Source organism: Arachis hypogaea, chromosome 16 (genome assembly GCF_003086295.3).
Source record: "Arachis hypogaea cultivar Tifrunner chromosome 16, arahy.Tifrunner.gnm2.J5K5, whole genome shotgun sequence".
Taxonomy (NCBI): Eukaryota; Viridiplantae; Streptophyta; class Magnoliopsida; order Fabales; family Fabaceae; genus Arachis; species Arachis hypogaea.
Genome location: NC_092051.1, coordinates 105,354,953 through 105,376,834, shown reverse-complemented (window position 1 = coordinate 105,376,834; position 21,882 = coordinate 105,354,953). Strand labels below are relative to the sequence as shown.

Genomic DNA, 21,882 nt, shown 5'->3' with positions numbered 1-21,882 from the left:
ATTGCGTTGGAAAGTAGACATCCTGGGCTTTCCAGCAATATATAATAGTCCATACTTTGCTGAAGATTTGATGGCCCAAACCGGCGTTCAAAGTCAGCATAGAAATTCTGGCGTCAAAATGCCAGAACTGGCATAAAAGCTGGAGTTAAACGCCTAAACTGGCACAAAAGCTAGCGTTTAACTCCAAGAAAAGTCTCTACACGTGAAAATTTCAATACTCAGCCCAAGCACACACCAAGTGGGCTCGGAAGTGGATTTCTGCATCATTTACTCATTTCTGTAAACCCTAGGTTACTAGTTCTCTATAAATAGGACCTTTTGCTATTGTATTTACAGACTTTTGATCTTTGATTAGTCTTATGCTATCTTAGACCTTTATGAGGACTGGCCATTCGGCCATGCCTAGACCTTGTTCTTATGTATTTTCAACGGTGGAGTTTCTACACACCATAGATTAAGGTGAGGAGCTCTGCTGTTCTTCATGAATTAATGTAAAGTACTACTGTTTTTCTATTCAATTCATGCCTACTTCTTCTCTAAGATATACACTCATTCTTAACTTGATGAATGTGATGATCTGTGACACTCATCATCATTCTCACCTATGAACGCGTGCCTGACAACCACTTCCGTTCTACATGCAATCAAGCTTGAATGTGTATCTCTTGGGTTTCTAATCTAAGAATAGAACCTTCGTGGTATAGGCTAGAATTATTGGCGGCCATTCCTAAGGTCCGGAAAGTCTAAACCTTGTCTGTGGTATTCCGAGTAGGATCTGGGAAGGGATGACTGTGACGAGCTTGAAACTCGCAAGTGTTGGGCGTGTGACAGACGCAAAAGGATCAATGGATCCTATTCCGATATGATCGAGAACCGACAGATGATTAGCCGTGCGGTGACAGCGCATTTGGAACATTTTCACTGAGAGGACAGGAAGTAGCCATTGACAACGGTGATGCCCAATATAAAGCTTGCCATGGAAAGGAGTATGAATGATTGGAAGAAGGCAATAGGAAAGCAGAGGATCAAAAGGAACAAAGCATCTTCATATGCTTATCTGAAATTCCTACCAATGAATTACATAAGTATCTCTATCTTTATTTTATGTTTTATTCATCTTTCAATTATCAATCCTCCATAACCATTTGAATCTGCCTGACTGAGATTTACAAGATGACCATAGCTTGCTTCAAGCCGACAGTCTCCGTGGGATCGACCCTTACTCACATAAGGTTTATTACTTGGACGACCCAGTGCACTTGCTGGTTAGTTGTGTGAAGTTGTGATAAAGAATTGAGATTACAATTGTGCGTACCAAGCTGTTGGCGCCATTGATGATCATAATTTCGTGCACCAGATTCCATAATTTTCTTCTCCTCTCTTTTTATATGAGCAGGAGCAAGGACAAAGGCATTCTTGTTGAAGCTGATCCTGAACCTTAAAGGACCTTGAAGAGAAAGCTAAGAGAAGCTAAAGTACAACTCTCTGTAGAGGACCTAATAGAACCTTTCAAACAAGAAGAAGCCATGGCAGCCGAAAACAATAACAATGCCAACAATGCAAGGAAGGTGCTTGGTGACTTTACTGCACCTACTCCTGACTTCTATGGGAGAAGCATCTCAATCCCTGCCATTGGAGCAAACAACTTTGAGCTTAAGCCTCAATTAGTTTCTCTAATGCAACAGAATTGCAAGTTTCATGGACTTCCATTAGAAGATCCTCATCAATTCTTAGCAGAATTCTTGCAAATCTGTGACACTATCAAGACCAATGGGGTTGATCCCGAGGTCTACAAGCTTATACTTTTTCCCTTTGCTGTAAGAGATAGAGCTAGAACATGGTTGGATTCACAACCTAAAGAAAGCCTGAACTCTTGGGAAAAGCTAGTCAATGCCTTCTTAGCAAAGTTCTTTCCACCTCAAAAATTGAGCAAGCTTAGAGTGGAAGTCCAAACCTTCAGACAGAAGGAAGGTGAATCCCTCTATGAAGCTTGGGAAAGATACAAGTAATTGATCAGAAGGTGTCCTTCTGACATGCTTTCAGAATGGAGCATCACAGGTATCTTCTATGATGGTCTGTCTGAACTGTCCAAGATGTCATTGGACAGCTCTGCTGGAGGATCTCTTCATCTGAAGAAGACGCCTGCAAAAGCTCAAGAACTCATTGAAATGGTTGCAAATAACCAATTCATGTACACTTCTGAAAGGAATCCTGTGAATAATGGGACAAACAGAAGAAACGAGTTCTTAAAATTGATACTCTGAATGCGATATTGGCTCAGAACAAAATATTGACTCAACAAATCAATATGATTTATCAGTCTGTCTGGAATGCAAGCAGCAACAGGCAGTACCAAAGAAGCTTCATCTGAAGAAGAAGCTTATGATCCTGAGAACCCAGCAATGGAAGAGGTGAATTACATGGGAGAACCCTATGGAAGCACCTATAATCCTTCATGGAGAAATCATCCAAACCTCTCATGGAAGGATCAACAGAGGCCTCAACAAGGCTTCAACAACAATAATGGTGGAAGAAATAGGTTTAGCAATAGCAAGTCTTTTCCATCATCTTCTCAGCAACAGACAGAGAAATCTAAGCAGAGCCACTCTGACTTAGCAACTGTAGTCTCTGATCTAATTAAAACCACTCAAAGTTTCATGACTGAAACAAGGTCCTCCATTAGAAATTTGGAGGCAAAAGTGGTCTAGCTGAGTAAGAAAGTTACTGAACTCCCTCCTAGTACTCTTCCAAGCAATACAGAAGAGAATTCAAAAGGAGAGTGTAAGGCCATCAACATAACCCACACGGCCGAACCTGGAGAGGAGGAAGAGGCAGTGATCTCCACTGAGGAAGACCTCAATGGACGTCCACTGGCCTCCAAGGAGTTCCCTAATGAGGAACCATGGGAATCTGAGGCTCACACTGAGACTATAGAGATTCCATTGAATTTACTTTTGCCATTCATGAGCTCTTATGAGTATTTTTCCTCTGAAGAGGATGAAGATGTTACTGAAGAACAAGTTGCTAAGTACCTTGGAGCAATCATGAAGCTAAATGCCAAGCTATTTGGTAATGAGACTTGGGAGGATGAACCCCTGATAAACCACTATTTTACGGTTTATCTTATGCTTAATTCAGTGGTTTTTATCAACTCTTTACCCATTTATTCATACTAATCGCATGTTTTATATTTTCCTTCCTGATTTTGTGCTATGATTGAAAACATGCTTCTCTGGCTTTAAATTACCAAATATTAATCCTCTCTTATTACCATTAGATGCCTTGATATGTGTGTTAAGTGTTTTTAGAGATTACAGGGCAGGAATGGCTTGGAGGATGGAAAGGAAGCATGCAAAAGTGGAAGGAATACAAGAAACTGAAGGAACTGCTAAAGCTGTCCAGCCTGACCTCTTGGTACTAAATCGACTATAACTTGAGCTACAGAGGTCCAAATGAGATGGTTTTAGTTGCGTTGGAAAGCTAACGTCCGGGGCTTCACAACGATATATAATTTGCCATAGCTGTTTCGAAGTTAGGCGATGCGAACGCGTGAATGACGTGCCCGCGTCGCATCTGCGAATTGCAATCCGCGCGAACGCGTGGATGACGCCTCCGCGTCACTTTCCCGCGACCTGAACGTAACAAAAATTGCAGGGGGCAATTTCTGGGCTATTTTTGACCCAGTTTTCAGCCCAGAACATACAGATTAGAGGCTATAAAGTGGGAGAATTCATCCATTCATAATCATGCTCTCATAATTCACAATTTTAGTTTTAGATGTAGTTTTTAGAGAGAGAGGTTCTCTCCTCTCTCTTAGGATTAGGATTAAGATTAGGATTTCAACTTTATTATTTCAACTTACAACTTCAATCACAGGTTCAATATTCCTTTTATTTAGTTTTCCAATTAATTTATGAATATTCATGTTAGATTTGATTTCTTTTATTAATGCAATTTGAGGTATTTTCAGATTTAATTTTGCTTTGCTTTATTTACATGAATGCTTTTAATTTAATTTAGAATTCTCCCTTTTGGCTTTGGTTAAGTAATTGGTAACGCTTGAGCTGTCAAATAAAGCAGTGGTTGAAATTGGGAGTTGCTCTAATAACTCTAGTCTCTCCATAGGAATTGACTAGGACCTGAGGATTAAGCTAATTAATCCACTTGATTTACCTTCATAGTTAGAGGTTAACAAAGTGGGATTAAAATCCAATTCTCATCACAATTGATAAGGATAGGACTTCCAGTTCTTATACCTTGCCAAGAGTTTTATTATCTATTTAAATTAATACAATTTACTTTCTTGCCATTTACTATTCTCGCTTTTTATCTTATACATTAAAAACCCCCAATTTACAAACTCACAACCAATAATAAGAACACCTCCCTGCAATTCCTTGAGAAGACGACCCGAGGTTTAAATACTCGGTTATCAATTTTAAAAGGGGTTTGTTACTTGTGACAACCAAAACGTTTGTATGAAAGGACTTTTGTTGGTTTAGAAACTATACTTGCAACGAGGATTTATCTGCAAATTTCTAGACCACACAAAAGTTTTCTCTTCAACCCCCTTACTCACCAAAGAACTGGATGACTTGACTAGGCAGAAATTACCTCTGAAGAGACAAGATCCTGGAAAGTTCTCAATACCTTGTACCATAGGCACCATGACCTTTGAGAAGGCTCTGTGTGACCTAGGGTCAAGCATAAACCTCATGCCTCTCTCTGTAATGGAGAAGCTAGGGATCTTTGAGGTACAAGCTACAAGAATCTCACTAGAGATGGTAGACAATTCAAGAAAAGAGGCTTATGGACTTGTAGAGGATGTCTTGGTAAAGGTTGAAGACCACTACATCCCTGCTGATTTCATAATCCTAGACACTGGGAAGTGTATGGATGAATCCATCATCCTTGGCAGACCCTTCCTAGCCACAGCAAGAGCTGTGATTGATGTTGACAGAGGAGAATTGATCCTTCAAGTGAATGAGGACTCTCTTGTGTTTAAAGCTCAAGGATCTCCCTCTGTAACCATGGAGAGGAAGCATGAAAAGCTTCTCTCAATGCAGAGTCAAACAAAATCCCTACATTCAAACTCTAAGTTTGGTGTTGAGAGGCCATCATCATGCTCTGAGTATCTGTGAGGCTCCATGAGAGCCCACTGTCAAGCTACTGACATTAAAAAAGCGCTTGTTGGGATGCAACCCAATTTTACTTATCTATGTTAAAATTCTATTTTCCATTGTTATTTTATATTTTCTATAGGTTGATGATCATATGAAGTCACAAAAACAATTGAAAAAGCAAAAACAAATTGAAAAACAGAATGAAAAACAGCACACCCTAGAGGAGAAGGCAACTGGCGTTTAAACGCCAGAAAAGGGCAAGAAGCTAGCGTTAAACGCCAGAAAGGGGCAGCAACCTGGCGTTTAACGCCAGGATTGGCAGCAGAGGGCATTTTGCACACCTAATTGGTGCAGGAATGAGAAATCCTTGACACCTCAGGATCTGTGGACCCCACAGGACCCCCACCAACCTCAACCCACTCTCTCTCTTCTTCACACCTTTCCATAATGTCCTTCCCCAAATACCCTTCACCAATCCACATCCATCCATCATAAAACCCCACCTACCTCACCATTCAAATTCAAACCACTTTCCCTTCCAAACCCCCCTCCACTCCTATATAAACCCATCTTTACTCCTTCATTTTCACACATCTTAAACACTACTTCACCCCCTTGGCCGAAACACTACCCCCTTCATCTCCTCTATTTCTTCTTCCTCTACTCTCTTCTTTCTTCTTTTTGCTTGGGGACAAGCAAACCTTCTAAGTTTGGTGTGGTAAAAGCTAAAGCTTTTTATTTTTCCATAACCATTTATGGTACCTAAGGCCGGAGAAACCTCTAGAAAGAGGAAAGGGAAGGCAAAAGCTTCCACCTCCGAGTCATGGGAGATGGAGAGATTCATCTCAAAGGTGCATCAAGACCACTTCTATGATGTTGTGGCCAAGAAGAAGGTGATCCCCGAGGTCCCTTTCAAGCTCAAAAAGGGTGAATATCCGGAGATCCGACATGAGATTCGAAGAAGAGGTTGGGAAGTTCTCACCAACCCCATTCAACAAGTTAGAATCTTAATGGTTCAAGAGTTCTATGCCAATGCATGGATCACCAAGAACCATGATCAAAGTGTGAACCCAGACCCAAAGAATTGGCTTACAATGGTTTGGGGGAAATACTTAGATTTCAGTCCGGAAAATGTAAGGTTGGCATTCAACTTGCCAATGATGCAAGGAGATGCACACCCCTATACTAGAAGGGTCAATTTTGATCAAAGGTTGGACCAAGTCCTCATAGACATTTGTGAAGAGGGCGCTCAATGGAAAAGAGATTCAAGAGGGAAGCCGGTCCAACTAAGAAGGCATGACCTCAAGCCTGTGGCTAGGGGATGGTTGCAGTTCATCCAACGCTCAATCATTCCCACTAGCAACCGGTCTGAAGTTACTATAGACCGGGCTATCATGATCCATAGCATCATGATTGGAGAGGAAGTAGAAGTTCACGAGGTTATATCCCTAGAACTCTACAAGGTGGCAGACAAGTCTTCTACTTTGGCAATGTTAGCCTTCCCTCATCTCATTTGTCATCTCTGTAATTCAGCAGGAATTGACATAGAGGAAGACATCCTCATTAATGAGGACAAGCCCATTACTAAGAAAAGGATGGAGCAAACAAGAGATCTTACTCATGGACAAGAACATGAGGAAATTCCTCATCATGAAATCCCTGAGCTGACTCAAGGGATGCATTTTCCTCCACAAAACTATTGGGAGCAAATTAACACCTCCCTAGGAGAATTAAGTTCCAATATGGGACAACTAAGGGTGGAGCACCAAGAACATTCCATCCTCCTTCATGAAATTAGAGAAGATCAAAGAGTCATGAGAGAGGAGCAACAAAGGCAAGGAAGAGACATTGAGGAGCTCAAGCACTCCATAAGATCTTCAAAAGGAAGAACTAGTCGCCATCACTAAGGTGGACACGTTCTTTAATTTCCTTGTTCTTTTTTTCGAATTTTTATGCTTTATGATTATCTATGTTTGTGATTTTATTACATGATCATTAGTGTCTTAATTTCTATGCCTTAAAGCTATGAATATGAATCCATCACCTTTCTTAAATGAAAAATGGTTTTGATTGCAAAAGAAAAAGAAGTACATAAATTTCGAATTTTAAAAGAGATTAATTATTTTGATGTGGTGGCAATACTTTCTGTCTTTCTGAATGAATGCTTGAACAGTGCATATTCTTGAAATAATAATGAAAAAAGAGAAATTTTATTGATGATCTGAAAAATCATAAAAATGATTCTTGAAGCAAGAAAAAGCAGTGAATAAAAAAGCTTGCAGAAAAAAATATATGCGAAAAAAAATGCGAAAAAAAAGAAAAAGCAAGCAGAAAAAGCCAATAGCCCTTTAAACCAAAAGGCAAGGGTGAAATAAAAAAGGATCCAAGGCTTTGAGCATCAGTGGATAGGAGGGCCCACAGGAATAAAATCCTGGCCTAAGCGGCTAAACCAAGCTGTCCCTAACCATGTGCTTGTGGCGTGAAGGTGTCAAGTGAAAACTTGAGACTGAGCGGTTAAAGTCGTGGTCCAAAGCAAAAAGAGTGTGCTTAAGAGCTCTGGACACCTCTAATTGAGGACTCTAGCAAAGCTGAGTCACAATCTGAAAAGGTTCACCCAGTTATGTGTTTGTGGCATTTATGTATCCGGTGGTAATACTGGAAAACAAAATGCTTAGGGTTACGGCCAAGACTCATAAAGTAGCTATGTTCAAGAATCAACATACTGAACTAGGAGAATCAATAACACTATCTGAATTCTGAGCTCCTATAGACACCAATCATTCTGAACTTCAAAGGATAAAGTGAGATGCCAAAACTTTTCAGAAGCAAAAAGCTAATAGCCCCGCTCATCTAATTAAGACTGATCTTCATAGATGTTTTTGGAATTCATTGTATATTCTATTCTTTTTATCCTATTTTATTTTCAGTTGCTTGGGGACAAGCAACAATTTAAGTTTAGTGTTGTGATGAGCGGATAAATTATACGCTTTTTAGCATTGTTTTTAGTATGTTTTTAGTATATTTTAGTTAGTTTTTATTATGTTTTTATTAGTTTTTAAATAAAAATCACATTTCTGGACTTTACTATGAGTTTGTGTGTTTTTCTATGATTTCAGGTATTTTCTGGCTGAAATTGAGGGACCTGAGCAAAAATCTAATTCAGAGGCTGAAAAAGGACTGTAGATGCTGTTGGATTCTAACCTCCCTGCACTCAAAGTGGATTTTTTGGAGCTATAGAAGCCCAATTGGTGTGATCTCAATTGCGTTGGAAGGTAGACATCCTGGGCTTTCCAGAAATATATAATAGTCCATACTTTGCCCGTGATTTGATGGCCCAAACTGGCGTTCCAAGTCAGCATAGAAATTCTGGCGTCAAAACGCCAGAACTGGCATAAAAGCTGGAGTTAAACACCCAAACTGGCACAAAAGCTGGCGTTTAACTCCAAGAAAAGTCTTTACTCATGAAAGCTTTAATACTCAGTCCAAGCACACACTAAGTGGGCCCGAAAGTGGATTTTGCATCATTTACTCATTTCTGTAAACCCCAGGTTACTAGTTTTCTACAAATAGGACCTTTTACTATTGTATTTGGATCTTCTTTGGACGTTTAGTCCTTAGACCTTTGAGGCTGGCCATTCGGCCATGCTTAGACTATTTTCACTTATGTATTTTCAACGGTGGAGTTTTTACACACCATAGATTAAGGTGTGGAGCTCTGCTGTTCCTCATGAATTAATGCAAAGTACTATTGTTTTTCTATTCAACTCAAGCCTATTTCTGTTCTAAGATATCCATTCGTTCTTCAACATGATGAATGTGATGATCCGTGACACTCATCATCATTCTCACCTATGAACGCGTGCCTGACAACCACTTCCGTTCTACATCCAATCAAGCTTGAATGTGTATCTCTTGGGTTTCTAATCTAAGATTAGAACCTTCGTGGTATAGGCTAGAATCATTGGCTGTCATTCTTGAGATCCGGAAAGTCTAAACCTTGTCTGTGGTATTCCGAGTAGGATCTGGGAAGGGATGACTGTGACGAGCTTCAAACTAGTAAGTGTTGGGCGTAGTGACAGACGCAAAAGGATCAATGGATCCTATTCCAACATGATCGAGAATCAACAGCTGATTAGCCGTGTGGTGACAGCGCATTTGGACTATTTTCACTGAGAGGACGGGAAGTAGCCATTGACAACGGTGATTCCCAACATAAAGCTTGCAATGGAAAGGAGTATGAATGATTGGATGAAGGCAATAGGAAAGCAGAGGTTCAGAAGGAACAAAGCATCTCCATACGCTTATTTGAAATTCCTACCAATGAATTACATAAGTATCTCTATCTTATTTTATGTTTTATTCATATTTTAATTATCAATTCTCCATAACCATTTGAATCTGCCTGACTGAGATTTATAAGATGACCATAGCTTGCTTTAAGCCGACAATCTCCGTGGGATCGACCCTTACTCACGTAAGGTTTATTACTTGGATGACCCAGTGCACTTGCTAGTTACTTGTGCGGAGTTGTGATAAAGAGTTGAGATTACAATTGTGCGTACCAAGTTGTTAGCGCCATTGATGATCACAATTTCGTGCACCAGTCTGTAATCTATGGATTGAACAAATATCTTCATTCTTTCTTTCTAGTAACTGTAGTTCTTTCCATTGAAGAATGGAGGTCTGTTGCTTGACTGCCCTTCTGTCAGAGTATAGGCAACCATATTTGAGTCGCTGTTAGCGGCCATCAGGATCTTTTCTCCAAGCTGCAAAGCTTGATCTCTTTGAGACCAAGCTCTGATACCAATTGATGGTAATCAGTGGATAAGAGAAGGGGGGTTGAATCTTAGTCCCTTTTTTTGCTGAGAATTACTTTCTGCCTTTTAAGATAGCTTCAGGAGATATTTCTGTTTTTGTCTCGTAACTAGTCAAGAGACATTTTCTTTTTGTCTCATAACCAATTAGGAGATATTTTTCAATTTTGTCTCCTACGCAACAGAATCAAAAATGGAGTAGAAGAGAAAGAGAGAATCACATCCAGAAGTATCATGGTTTAGTTGCTAAGTGCAATGCAGCCTACATCCAGTCTCCATCACAATAGTGATAGAATTTCACTATAATCAACTGATTACATACACCAATTCTTCCCTAGGAACTACCCATTCCTATATGGGACAAGTCCAGAATCTATCCCCAAAACTGAACTTGACTTGGTCACCTACCAAGCTTTCAACCGCAAAGTGCTAACCCAACTTGCAAGGAAATCCCCGCAGGATCATGAAACACAACACAGATGTACAAAGGAACTCTTAGACATCTATGGCTTTTTCTTTAATTTTACACACTCTGCCTTTTTCTTCTCACTGGCTTTTTCTTACAAACCTCACTCTGTTTGCCTTTTTCACCATGAGACTCAGACAGACAAAACTAAAGAAAAGAATACAAAATATAACACATTGAAGGTGAATAACATCTGTTAGCTTGGGTAGCTATGAGAACTCTGTGCTTACTCTCCTTGTCTCAACCCTTGGCTGTTCACCCTTATTATAGAAGGGGAAGCTTCCAAGGTTAAAACCGGTTCAACCAAGCCACCAACATCTTCTCTATCAAACAAAACCAATTTGGACAGAGAGAAGAGAGAGGAAAACCAAAAGCAAATCAACATGCTGATGCACTGAAACTTGTCTCTTAACAAATCTCCCTCGGCAAGTATACCGAATTGTCGTCAAGTAAAAACTCACAATAGAGTGAGGTCGAATCCCACAGGGATTGATTGGTCAAGCAACTTTAATTGGAGGAATGTTCTAGTTGAGCTAAGCAGAATTTGATATGAGAATTGCAGGAAATTTAATGGCGGGAAAGTAAATGGCAGAAAATGTAAATGCTGGAAATAAAGAGCTGAATATAAATGACGGAAAGTAAATTGCAGAATCTTAAATGGGGAAAGGGAGTTCAGCATGAAAGTAAATGGCAGAAACTAAAGAGAATGGGTAAGATCAGAAATGGGGAATTCATTGGGCTTAGGAGATGTTGCGTTCTCCGGATCAAGTTCATTTTCATCTCTTCCTCAATCAATGCATTCATTGATCTCCTTGCAATCTTAAGTGATTGAATTCCAATTACTTGGTAACTCAATCTCTCAAATCTTGATCAATAGCCAATTCCTTGGTCTAATTGCTCATGAGAAGAGATGAGGTGCGGTCACTGATTATACCACATGTATTTCCAAATCAAAGTATTGGGAGAATTATATGTCACCATATCCGCCCAAACCCCAATTTGGTCCAACATGAGAAAGCATTTCTAGCATGATCTCTTCATTCCTCTTCCAATGTTTAGAAGAGATCCAAGTATGAATAGTTTCTTTTCCAAGACAACTATCCAATTGGATGAAGATTGAAAGCTTTCAAGTAAAATCAAGAGAAAAGAAAGAAGAAGAATAATGAAAATTATTATTGATCTATCAAATTACAACAGAGCTCCCTAACCCAATGAAAGGGGTTTAGTTGTTCATGGCTCTGGGAATGGAAAACAAAGATGGAGAGTACATTCTGAAGTAAAACTAGAAGTTGCAGAGAAAGTAAAATTATACAGAGAGTAGTCCTCCCAATCCAAAAACTTTCTCTCTAGTTCAAAACTACCCCTATATATACTACTCTTCTGATCTTCCAGTTGGCTCTTCAAGTCTTGGATATGGGCCTTTGGATCTTGAGTTGAAGCAGTTTGGAATCTTCAGTGGGCTCAGCTTTACTTGCAAAGAAAGTGTGAAGTAGGCATGGACTTTGGCTAGGACGTTAGTGGCGTTAAAGTTAAGTGAAAATGTGGGTTCGAGAACGTTAGTGACAATCACCTTTTGCACTAACGTTCCTAGCCCAAGATGAGTTACGTTAACTTCAACGTTAGTGGCACTAACGTGACCACTAACGTTGCCTCTTGATCCATCGCGAGCGTTATTGGCGTTTACCTCTGCCAATAACATTGCCCTTGGCCCCTTCTTCCCTACGTTAGAGTCCATGTTAGTGTAGCTAACGTGACTCTTAATGTGGGTATGCCTCAACTTCAAGAGCGTTAGTGACACTTACCTTTGTCACTAACGCTCCAAACACCCTTCTTCCCACGTTAGAGTTCACGTTACTTAGGTTAACGTGGCTTCTAACGTGGTAGTGATAGCCATCTCCAACCTTAGTGACAAAGGTGAGTGTCACTAACGTTGGCTCATCATTCCTTTCCTCCACGTTAGCTTCCACGTTAATGCAATTAACGTGGCAACTAACGTGGCTAATAGAGGCTTAGTCCAATGTTAGTGACAAAGGTGAGTGTCACTAACATTGGCTCTTCATTGCTTCTCCCACGTTAGAGTTCACGTTAATGTAGTTAACGTGACTCTTAACGTGGCTAAGTGTGCCCCTCTCCCCAACGTTAGTGGCATTCACTTTTACCACTAACGTTGGAGCTTTACTTTTCTTCCACGTTAGCTTCCACGTTAACGTAGTTAACGTGGGCTATGATGGCTCACGAAAGCGTTATTGGTGTTCACTTTTCTTGTTAACGTTGTAAGCTAGCCTCCTTTCCATGTTAATGGTCACGTTAGTTGGACTAACGTGGCTATTAACGTGGCATCTTCCTTGCTTCCTTTGTCCTGAAATCAAGCAAATAAAGTGCATCAAAGCTAGGTTCTAACCCATGAGATCATGCATCATTCAATTTATCATTCAATTCATAAATAATTCTCATAAAATTATATAAAATTCACAATGTTTGCTTGAATCAAGATGTAAATGATTATTTACCCAAAACTTGCTTATTTCCTAAGAAAGCACATGAAACTACCCTAAAACCATAAAGAAAAGGTCAGTGAAACTGGCCAAAATGCCCTGGCATCACATGCATGTACCTTTTTCTCATCCCTTCTCATCAAGTTTCATCAATCTGAGCCTTCCATCTTGACTTTGTCCCCAAGAAAGAATTCTGACCCTTGATGAACTTTTGATTCTTGACAGCTCCATCTGTTCTATTTTTGCTTCTTCCTCCACGTAGCTACAGTAGCTACCTTCTATCATGGATGAACAAAAGTAGAAACGAGTTTCACCACAAAGATCTTCTTCTTTGACCGAGGTCGATTGCTTCTACATTTGGTATGAAGATCTTAAAGCTTCTTCTTCACATCTTGCCTTTAGTGGCAAAAATCTCAGCCATGCCATGCTTTAGATCTTCTTTTTTCAAAGGCCATCTTTACCCTAGCCTTTTTTCCTTCTTCATAGCTTTACTGCTTTTCTGATAACTTCTTCTTTCTTCCTTCCTGTATGACATGACCGAATGCAAAGAGAGAGAGGTGAGAGAAGAGAGAAAAAGCTTTGGATGAAATAAATGAAATTCAAACAAATTAAATCCCACTTCTATTCCCCTATGCATAGTAACATGTGGAGCATTGATTGCCATCAAATCAATTTAAGTTTTCTTTCAGTTACCAAGGCAAGTAATTAAACCAATTTAATTTTGAATTCCATTCCACAAGGAGAGTAGGTAACCGAACCAAGCTTGCTCCAATTCCTTTCTTTCTTCTTCAATTTCGGACCAACATGTTGTTGGATAAAAAGGAAGCATTATTTTGGGCTTCACATAAGTTTTCTGGCCCAATAAGCATTTGCTTATGCAAAAAATAATTCAGCCACTTTGCTTCGAATTATTTTTGCACCAAGGTTGAATGCTTTCTCATCATATTGGACTCATGTGACTTTTGGCCCAATAAAAATCTTCACACTCAACAAAATTATTAAACAACCAATTAGAATAAAAAATCAAATTAATAACTTTGTAATAATGTTTGATCATTATTATATTTCAAGTTTTTCAAACTCAACAATCTCCTCCTTGATGACAAACATTATTAAAAATGAATTGAAAAAGGTTAAGGATTAAGAGAACTCCCTTGAAGATTTTGAATCCCCCCTTTCCATTTATCATATAGCTCCCCCTTAATGTGTGCATTTTTTCAGTGGAAGCAGTACTTGTACCATGCTTTAAGTAGTTCCAAAAGAAATATACGTATTCACCACATGGAACCTTAAGAAGCAAAGAACATGCTAAAAATTGATTTTTGAGCAAATGGATAAAAATAATCAGATAATATGTTGCTCAAAAAGTGTTCTTGTAAAACAGAGTATGCCAGAGTACATTCAGAGTACATTTCAATAAATGGTCAAGACTCAACATACTGCTTATAATAACATGTTCAGATCATAAACAAATCCCTGCCAATAAAAATATTTCCTGCCAATCAAAGCAATAAATCAAGCAAAGAAACATATAGCCAATATTCAGTTATCAAAACAAAGTATCAAAAATGTTGGCATGAAGCAATAATCATCAGAAAACTAAAAAAAAAATCAGAAATCAGAGCACAAGAATTGGATTGGAACTATCAGAGCACAAGAATTGGATTGGCAGTTCCAATTCTATTTTCAACAAATTAGCCCATTTTCTTTTCTTTTTAATGTTCCTCCCCCTTTTGTCATCAAGGAGGGACCCTGCAAAAAATATTGTGAGAAGCAATGCAATGCAATCCATAGTCATTAAACAAAACAAGTAGTTAAGTTATGGTTACAGTCATCCAAATCAAAATAAACAGTTCAAATAAAACAGTCCAAAATAAACTAAGTCCATAACACCAAAGAAATTTTGTGGTTGATTTTCTTGCATACAGAATAACACATCCATCAATCACCTTCTAATTTTTAACAATTTTTTTCAAATTTAAGATCTTCACATTTAACAACACATATAAATACCTTGAAGTAAGGACACCCGAAGAACACTCTATTTGGGTTCTGCACTATTTGAGACCGGGTGACTATAGCATACATCCCACACTTGCACTTAGGGTGTTCTTATTTTCTAAAATTCCTCTTACCCCCAAAAGTGGTGCTTTCAATGCTCAATCTATCACTGGCAAATCTCCCACCACGATGCCTACTTGTTGTCAACGTGTTGCCTCCCGTCGCCATCTCCAATTAACTTACCTTAGTCTACAATAGTCTTGGTCAAAAGCACAGAAGAAAAATCAATTATGGATTACGTTGGAAGAGGGTTGAAAGATAAACCCAAATTTTATAAAATTTCCAGGACAAAGGTTGGTGACTAATCTATCCCATTCAAAATGACGTTGTTTGGAGTAGCCATAAAACGATGTCATTTTGGCCACGTGTACAAGGACTAATGTATCCTAGAAGCAACGCGTATCAGTGAACCTGACATGTCACACTAATCACCTCCACGTGGGAGAGAGAGAGAGTGTGTGTTCTATAAACCAACTAAACCTGGACTAGGGACATATATGGCGTATATCTAATAATTTTGAAGACCGAAAACCTAGTTAATTTTTTTAGAAGACAAATTTGTTGGATGGTCAAATTCTTGGAGTCCTATTTGAGGTATTACTCTAAATATTATTATATATCTTTTTTAATTTTTGGTCTCTTCAAAAAAATTTTCAAGTTCTTCCACTGCTCATACGAGTCTCATAGGATAATATTTAGACCTAAACTTTGAGACCTCCACCTCTAGTTTAAAATAGAAAACTGGATAAGAGATTGTCGTTTTGCCAGGCATTCCAACTACAATATTAATTAACTATGTCTCATTTTATATCTTTTTTTATTATATATAGTTTGTTACATCAACCATTGACACTAGAGAAACAAATAGCATTGGATTACTAAATAACAAACTACAAATTAAAATTAGTTAATTTTTTTATTTCTGCACCTAACCACTAATTTCCTCGAACTTTTTGGCTATTCTGTTAAACTCTCTGTCCAAAATCAACGAATCTTGCTTACGTGTAATGTTAACTTATTACGTGTCAAAAAACTATTCCAAGGACAAAATGCCCCTGTCGTGTCAGTAGGACAAGTAAACCCCTAAAAAAATTTTTAATGACACTTAAACTCCTAACCAATTAAAAACATATATAGACATATACACCCATAATGAACCACAAAGTAGGACAAGTAACCTTAAATTTCAACAAGACATTGTACCTATTGTTGCAGTGGTTGCTGACCTCGGTCAGTGGTGGCCTTAGTTCCTTAGTTTTCCTTATAATTTTTCTTCTCTACAAAACTTTGATATGAGTGTAGTGAAAGCTACCTCATCAAGTTTAATCGCCCTTCCCTTTCTAACCATTCTCTTCTTGATCTCTGTTCAAGCGGTACCTGAAGGTTCAAAGAGTGCTTGTTTAGGTGAAGAGTGATCAGGCATCTGTTAGTCCGGTAGGATGGCGAGGCTGAATCCAGAGAGCGTGGGAATGGTACCTGCAAAGGCACTCCGACGCCAAGTCAGAGAACTAAAGAGGTAGCAGATAAGTGAATAGGATTGAATTATCATACCTGGGGGAGTGATGAGACTCCTCTTTTTGGGGGTGGCAGTGGGGTGGGTAGGGGCGGGTTTTTGCCTTACCTGACCCCGCCCGGCCATCCTTTTACATAGGTATAACCCGCCCTATCACTATCTACGGGTAGTAAACTACAGTACCTAACCCTCCCCTACGGGTACCCGCCCCACCCCTATATGCCCCTATAAAAATTAAATATCATTTATATTTTTATATATTCATATATAAATTAAGACAAAAACTTAAAATTTATAGATAAATTAAAATACAAATATAAAATTCATACAATGTCATTAGCTCAAATAACTTGAATTTTAAAAAAAGAGAGTGTTAGATCACTACAAATTTAACATAATAAAGAAATAACAATATTAGATTTAAAATAGCCTTCAATCCTTATTCTTGATTACTTTTCATATCTTCATCATCATTAAAAGTTTGCAAATAAAGATTTAAAGTTAAAAATCAAAAGAGATAACAATTAACAAATTAATTGGTACTATGTAAAAAATTAACATAAATATAAAAATACTTAGTAGATCTAAACAAAATAAAAATACAAACAAACAAAAATAATTCAAGTAATATATGATGACAATAAATAGCATATTAGTCTTCTTAACATAAATTGAAACAATATGGCATATATGACAATAAACAGCAAGAAGTAGTGTTAGCTAACACTATTTAATATTTGTATCATGTTTTGCAATCCTGAGCTATTCTTTTATTATTGTGTAAATAAATGATGAGCGAATAATTTATACGATTTTTGGCATTATTTTTACATAGTTTTACTTTTTAGTATGATTTAGTTAGTTTTTAATATATTTTTATTAGTTTATAAATAAAAATCACATTTCTGGACTTTACTATGAGTTTGTGTGTTTTTCTGTGATTTCAGGTATTTTTTGGCTGAAATTGAGGGACTTGAGCAAAAATCTGATTTAGAGGCTGAAAAAGGACTGCAGATGCTGTTGGATTCTGACCTCCCTGCACTCAAAGTAGATTTTCTGGAGCTACAGGAGTCCAAATGGCGCACTCTTAACTGAGTTGGAAAGTAGACATCCAGGGCTTTCCAGCAATATATAATAGTTTATACTTTGCCCAAGTTTAGATGACGTAAACTGGCATTCAACGCCAACTTTCTGCCCTATTCTGGCGTTAAACGCCAGAAACAAGTTGCAAAGCAGAGTTAAATGCCAGAAACAAGTTACAAACTGGAATTTAACTCCAAGGAAGACCTCTACATGTGAAAGCTTCAATTCTCAGTCCAAGCACACACCAAGTGGGCCCGGAAGTGGATTTCTGCATCATTTACACATTTCTGTAAACCCTAGTTACTAGTTTAGTATAAAAACTACTTTTAGTGATTTTTTGATCATCTCTGAAACACATTATGTAACTTTTACGTTCTAAGACCTCCATAGGAGGCTGGCCACTCGGCCATATCTACCCTATTTTCACTTATGTATTTTCAACGGTAGAGTTTCTACACACCATAGATTAAGGTGTGGAGCTCTGCTGTTTCTCATGAATTAATGCAAAGTACTATTATTTTTCTATTCAACTCAAGCCTATTTCTTCTCTAAGATATTCATTCGCATACAAGAACATGATGAATGTGATGATTATGTGACGCTCATCACCATTCTCACTTATGAACGCGTGCCTGACAAACACTTCCGTTCTACATGAAAGCAACTTTGAATGCATATCTCTTAGCCTCCTAATTTATGATCAGAGTCTTTGTGGTATAGGCAAGAATTATTGGCGGCCATTCTTGAGATTCGGAAAGTCTAAACCTTGTCTGTGGTATTCCGAGTAGGATCTGGGAAGGGATGGCTGTGACGAGCTTCAAACTCGCGAGTGCTGGGCGTAGTGACAGACGCAAAAGGATTACTGAATCCTATTCCAGCATGATCGAGAACCGACATATGATTAGCCATACAATGACAGCGCATTTGGACCATTTTCACTGAGAGGACGAGATGTAGCCATTGACAACGGTGATGCCCAACATACAGCTTGCCATGGAAAGGAGTATGAATGATTGGATGAAAGCAGTAGGAAAGCAGAGGTTCAGAAGGAATAAAAGCATCTCCATACGCTTATCTGAAATTCTCACCAATGAATTACATAAGTATTTCTATTCTATTTTATATTTTAATTATCAAATCTCGATAACCAATTGAATCCGCCTGACTGAGATTTACAAGGTGACCATAGCTTGCTTCAAACCGACAATCTCCATGGGATCGACCCTTCCTCACGTAAGGTTTATTACTTGGCCGACCCAATGCACTTGCTGGTTAGTTGTGCGAAGTTGTGACAAAGAACTAAGATTATGAACGTGCGTATAAAGTTTTTGGCGCCGTTACCAAGGAATGAACGATCACAATTTTGTGCACCAAGTTTTTGGCGCCGTTGCCGGGGATAGTTCGAGTTTGGACAACTGACGGTTCATCTTGTTGCTCAGATTAGGTAATTTTATTTTAATTTTAAGCTTTTTATTTTTATTTTTTCTATTTTCGAAAAAAATTAAAAAAAATTCAAAAAAAATTATTTTATTCTATATTCTTTAGAATTTTTAAGAATGAATTCTAGAGTTTCATCATGATCTGTTGAAGCCTGGCTGGCTGTAAAACCATGTCTAAATTATTTTGGACTGAGGCTTCCTCTTCACATGCTTGAACTATGTATGCTGAAACTTGGCTGGCCATTGGCCATGTCTAGTGTTTTGGACCGGAGCTTTCACTGAAAGCTTGGCTGGCTAGTAAGCCATGTCTAATTCCTGGATCATAGCTTTAGACTAACATTGGATGATTCCTGGAATTCTCATTAGAAATTTTGAAATCATTATTTTCTTTTTCAAAATAATTTACGAAAAATATACAAAAAAATTAATAAAATCATAAAATCAAAAAAATAATTTGATTTTTATTGTTTGAGTCTTGTGTCAATTTTTAAGTTTGGTGTCAATTGCATCTTTTTAATTTCATTAAAATTTTCGAAAACCCATGCATGGTGTTCTTCATAATCTTCAAGTTGTTCTTGATGATCTTCTTTGTTTGATCTTTGCATTTTCATGTTTTGTGTCTTTTCTTGTTTTTCATATGCATTTTCAAATTGTTAGTGTCTAAAGTTTGAAAATTTCTAAGTTTGGTGTCTTGCATGTTTTTCTTTTATTAAAAATTTTCAAAAATAAGTTCTTGGTGTTCATCTTGACATTCAAAGTGTTCTTGGTGTTCATCTTGACATTCAAAGTGTTCTTGCATGCCTCATGTGTTTTGATCTTGAATTTTTATGTTTTACATCATTTTTATGTTTTTCTCTCTCCTCATTAAAAATTAAAAAAAATTATCTTTCCCTTTTTCTTCTCATAAATTTCGAATATTTGAGTTGAATTTTTCAAAAAATTTTCAAAATTTAGTTGTTTCTTATGAGTCAAATCAAATTTTCAATTTAAAAATTCTATCTTTTTCAAATTTTTTTTAAAAAAAATCAAATCTTTTTCATTTTTCTTTCATATTTTCGAAAATTCAAATTGATTTTTAAAAATCTTTTTCTTATTTTATTCCATATTTTTCAAAATCTTTACTAACAATTAATGTGATTGATTCAAAAAAATTTTTGAGTTTGTTACTTGCCTAGTAAGAAAGGTTCAATCTTTAAATTTTAAAATCATATCTTTTTGTTTCTTGTTAGTCAAGTAATCAACTTCAATTTTCAAAATCAAATCTTTTTAATTTCCAATTCAAATATTTCTCAAAATGATTTTCAATCATATATTTTTCAATGTCAATCACATCTTTTTCAAAATCAATTTCGAAATATTTTCTAACCTCTTTTCTTTTCAAAATTGATTTTCAAATCTTTTTCCAATTAATCTTATCTTGTTTGATTCTTATCTTTTTCAAAACCACCTAACTAATTCTCTCTCTCCAATTTTCGAAAATCACTAACCTCTTTTTCAAAATTCCTTTTTAATTAACTATTTATTTTAAATTCTAATTTAATTTAATTTCATTTTTCTTTTTAAAAAACTTTCGAATTTTAACTTCAAATTTTAAATTAAAAACAAAAATATTTTTATTTTAGTTTATTTAATTTTCGAATTCTTCCCTCTCTCATCTCCTTCTATTTATTTATTTATCTACTAACACCCCTCTTTCACTCAAAAATTCGAACCCACTCTTCTCCTCTGTGTTCGAATTCTTATCTTTTCCTTCTTCCATTCTTCTCTTCTCACACTCATATAAGGAATCTCTATACTGTGACATAGAGGATTCCATATTTTCTTTTCTGTTCTCTTCTTTTTCATATGAGCAGGAACAAGGATAAGAACATTCTTGTTGAAGCTGATCCTGAACCTGAAAGGACTTTGAAGAGGAAGCTAAGGGAAGCTAAATCACAACTCTCTAGAGAAAATCTGACAGAATTTTTCGAAAAAGAAGGAGACATGGCCGAACCCAACAACAATGCAAGAAAGATGCTTGGTGACTTCACTGTACCAAATTCCAACTTACATGAAAGAAACATCTCAATCCCTGCCATTGGAGCAAACAATTTTGAGCTAAAGCCTCAATTAGTTTCTCTGATGCAACAGAATGCAAGTTTCATGGACTTCCATCAGAAGATCCTTTTCAATTCTTAACTGAATTCTTGCAAATCTGTGATACTATTAAGACCAATGGGGTTGATCCTGAGGTCTACAGGCTTATGCTTCTCCCGTTTGCTGTAAGAGACAGAGCTAGAATATGGTTGGACTCTCAACCTAAAGATAGCCTGAACTCTTGGGATAAGCTGGTCACGGCTTTCTTAGCCAAGTTCTTTCCTCCTCAAAAGCTTAGCAAGCTTAGAGTGGATGTTCAAACCTTTAAACAGAGAGAAGGTGAATCCCTCTATGAAGCTTGGGAGAGATACAAGGAACTGACCAAAAAGTGTCCTTCTGACATGCTTTCAGAATGGACCATCCTGGATATATTCTATGATGGTCTGTCTGAACTATCAAAGATGTCACTGGACCATTCTGCAGGTGGATCCATTCACCTAAAGAAAACGCCTGCAGAAGCTCAGGAATTCATTGACATGGTTGCAAATAACCAGTTCATGTACACTTCTGAAAGGAATCCTGTGAGTAATGGGACGCCTCAGAGGAAGGGAGTTCTTGAAATTGATACTCTGAATGCCATATTGGCTCAGAATAAAATATTGACTCAGCAAGTCAATATGATTTCTCAGAGTCTGAATGGATTGTAAGCTGCATCCAACAGTACTAAAGAGGCATGTTCTGAAGAAAAAGCTTATGATCCTGAGAACCCTGCAATAGCAGAGGTGAATTACATGGGGGAACCCTATGGAAAC

General features: G+C 37.5%; 2 non-coding genes across 2 annotated transcripts; both read right to left on the bottom strand.

The window, feature by feature from the left end:
• Positions 1–1,931: 1,931 nt before the first annotated feature.
• On the bottom strand, positions 1,932–2,039 carry LOC112761204 (small nucleolar RNA R71). The gene has a single exon (XR_003181610.1). It is a non-coding gene; the product is annotated as a small nucleolar RNA R71 (small nucleolar RNA).
• Positions 2,040–21,369: 19,330 nt separating this feature from the next.
• LOC112760370 (small nucleolar RNA R71) lies at positions 21,370–21,477 on the bottom strand. Its single transcript, XR_003180814.1, has one exon. It is a non-coding gene; the product is annotated as a small nucleolar RNA R71 (small nucleolar RNA).
• Positions 21,478–21,882: the final 405 nt, after the last annotated feature.